The 3,113-nt window shown below is 36.1% G+C and overlaps 1 pseudogene; it reads right to left on the bottom strand.

The window, feature by feature from the left end:
* Positions 1 to 1,683: 1,683 nt before the first annotated feature.
* LOC101720698 (armadillo repeat-containing protein 1 pseudogene) lies at positions 1,684 to 2,531 on the bottom strand (annotated as a pseudogene).
* Positions 2,532 to 3,113: the final 582 nt, after the last annotated feature.

Below are 3,113 nucleotides of genomic sequence, written 5' to 3'. Positions count from 1 at the left end.
GTGGTTTGTTTTCTTTTTTCAACACATCTGGTTCTGGCGGTAAGTTAGCAATATGCATTTAAAGCAGTATGTGCTCTGAAAGCTTATATTTTTTTGTTCATGTGTATTGCTTGAATTAGAGACCAGACACATGAAAAACTACTATTCTTAATACCCTCAATACCTCTCCCTCTCCCTCCAGAAGATCCCAGTGTTGAGGTACTCAAGACTCTTTTTGGTGGTAGTATTTTACAATTACTCTTCTCCAGTAACACTGGATGATTTCAATTTTCTCTAAAAGAGAAGTGATGAAAACATAAGAAAACCCACCAGGGTCCAATTTTTGCTTCACATTCTCCAAGTAGTAAAATAGCAGCTCTACATGGTGATGCAAATGAACTTCAATTTCTATTAGTATTTAATCATGTTAACCTTAAAACACATCTGAATATCACTGGACTTCCAAAACAAAATCTTAATTGCCAAGTATTTTTAGAGCTTTAATGAAGTATTATATAAATGTAATTAGCTCTTACCTACCCCCAAAACACCATATATGTATGTATATATACATATTATCTTTACTGGAGTTCTTTTTCTGGCTGGACACGAGAAACAAGATTAGGTAACCAATGCTGGCTTTATTTCTTTATGAGCAATAGTTTGGGTTTTTTTTTTTCTTCCCAAATAACTGCAGCATTTTTATAGTAAGTTCACAAAAGGCAACATTACCTATTAAGTAGGCTTCAGCCATGTAACTCATATTTTAAAGTTAGATGCTACCAGAGTGACACTATGGCATTATAGGAATTTAATTTTTGGTTTTCTTTTTTCAAGTTTGTCAGTTCTTTACTACTACTTTTTTTCGTTAGCAGGGGCTGTTCTGTAATCTCAATGTAAGGCCAAGAGAGCATTTATAATTACTCACAATACCATGATGGACTTAATCTCATGAGCTGACATCAACAGTGAACAGTAAACAACTGGAACCACATTTGGTCATATCTAATAGGTTTAAAAACACTTTACTACTTACTATACATGTTTACCTTTTCTGACTGATTTTCCATTATTCTTATTAAAATAAGATTGTAAAGTTTTTTGGTTGTATTTTTAGATAACTACCATGTTTCAGTGAATAAATTTCAATTTTTAAACCGTCATTAGTAATGTCCTTTCTATAAACATGATTGGCAAATAAAAAAGGCACAGAAGGGGAGTTAATCAGAAATGTTTCCAACTTTCAGTGAAGAGTACCAAAGCATGTACTGTTCATGAAGAAAAGCAGAGAAAAATGTTCAGAAATCCATGCACAACTTAAACTACAAAAAACTTCTCTTCAGATAGATCCTGAGGCTTGAGGAATAAATAAATTTTCCTAATCAAGTGCTTTATATAAAATGTAAAGCTGCAATACATGTTTGATTTAACAGTGGACCCATGTTTTTTAAAAAAGTGAGACAATTAAAGGAAAACAAAACCAAAATACTTTCCCAAGCAAATATATCCCACCTGTAGCCTCTTTTCTTTTTATCACTCGTGGAGTAAAATGTCCAAGAAAATGTAAAATGCAGCATACACAATCATGTAATCTAAAACTTTTCATGATAACTTATTGCAAATTGCATTTGGCAGTTCATCACAACAGGAAAATTGGCCTGTTGTTGGTTCACACAGTCCTTGAGCCCCAAACTGAAGATGAAGTCACCAGTAAAATGATCTGGATAAAAAGTTTGCAGCTGTGCTCAGCCAGCTAGCTCCACCTTCCGGATGGGAGCCAACCCGGGACACTGCTTTGTCCTGCTCCTTTTTTGGGACTGTGATCCTCAGGCAAGTAGTTAGAAAGCACTGTGTTCTCTTCAACTTCCACAGGGATGTCTTGGAATGGGACCAGCATCTCTTCACTTTCACTTTTCACAATTTGCTGAGCTTTCATGACCTTGGTTGATGCTATTGCTTTTGCCAACGGCTCTGCTTTCAAACCTGAATGGATTTGTAACACATATCTTTGAACAGCCATTTGAAAAGCAAAGTTAATAACACCTTTGATTTTTAACAAAGCCTTTTTACATAGATTTCTCTGAAACGTATCATCAAGACCATCTATGTGCAAAACCACTGCTTTGGCACATTTGTTTATAGTTCCTAGAAAAAAACTGAGCTTTCCTTCGACATGAATTCATTTCATTAAAACTATCACTATCTGCCATATTGGAAAACTGAAGACTGTCATAGACTTCAAAGGCCAAAAGTTTTGTTTCTCCTGGAGTTGTAGTCTTCTGTATAACATTTTGCAAGCTTAACATCTGACCCAATTGGTCCTTCATCTTTTCTCTGTTCGCACAACATTCTGCCAAGTATCATAGAGCAAGCAAAGCTGAGCGGACAACAGGGGGATTGGGATGGTCCATAAATAAAATAAGGTCAGGCAGACATGCTTGATCCTGGACAATGGCTCTTCTATTTAACAGATCCACTGCTAGATCCCATAGCTGGTTAACTACTGACAAAGCATCAGGTTCTTAATTCATGGTGGAGGAGGAAGACTTCATCTTCTATGCCATGCACATGAATAAAACCTTTAGGAGACCAGAGACTGCCACACCAATAGGGCCACATCTACAGATAAGGTAGAGGGACCTAGACAGTGAGAAGCAAGCCCCTTGGCTCACAGCCACAGCCTGAGCAATCACAAACAACCAGACCCAATGAAGAAGCCAAAAAGCGAAGCAGGGCTGTATGTATTTAAAATTCAACTTATTAGAATTTCTACCCAGGTAATGATAGAAACAAAATGCCCTCACTTACCAGGTACCATGTGGCCAGACAATTAAGCTCTTGCCAAGACACCTTAAAGATTTTAAAACAGTGTTAGAAAATTTGTGGTTTTTAAATAGCTTGCTCTATTTAGATCTGAATGTAAGGGTTAGGCTTTGTGACCTTGCAACACTTTCCCACTCCTATCAATGAGGGGTATAATTTCCTACATCTTTTACCAGGTTATTTTACTAGGATCTATTAATTCCTGAATATATCAGAGTACACATTTTTGTTTCACTAAAATTGATTTCCAAAAAGAAAAGAAAGAAATGCTCAAGTTGGAATAAAAGGTTAATATTATTCTGACATCCTTT

This window comes from Heterocephalus glaber, unplaced genomic scaffold, assembly GCF_053883595.1.
Source record: "Heterocephalus glaber isolate CG9 unplaced genomic scaffold, H.glaber_assembly_v1.0 deba00000347, whole genome shotgun sequence".
Lineage (NCBI taxonomy): Eukaryota > Metazoa > Chordata > Mammalia > Rodentia > Bathyergidae > Heterocephalus > Heterocephalus glaber.
This window is presented reverse-complemented; position numbering and strand designations above follow the sequence as displayed.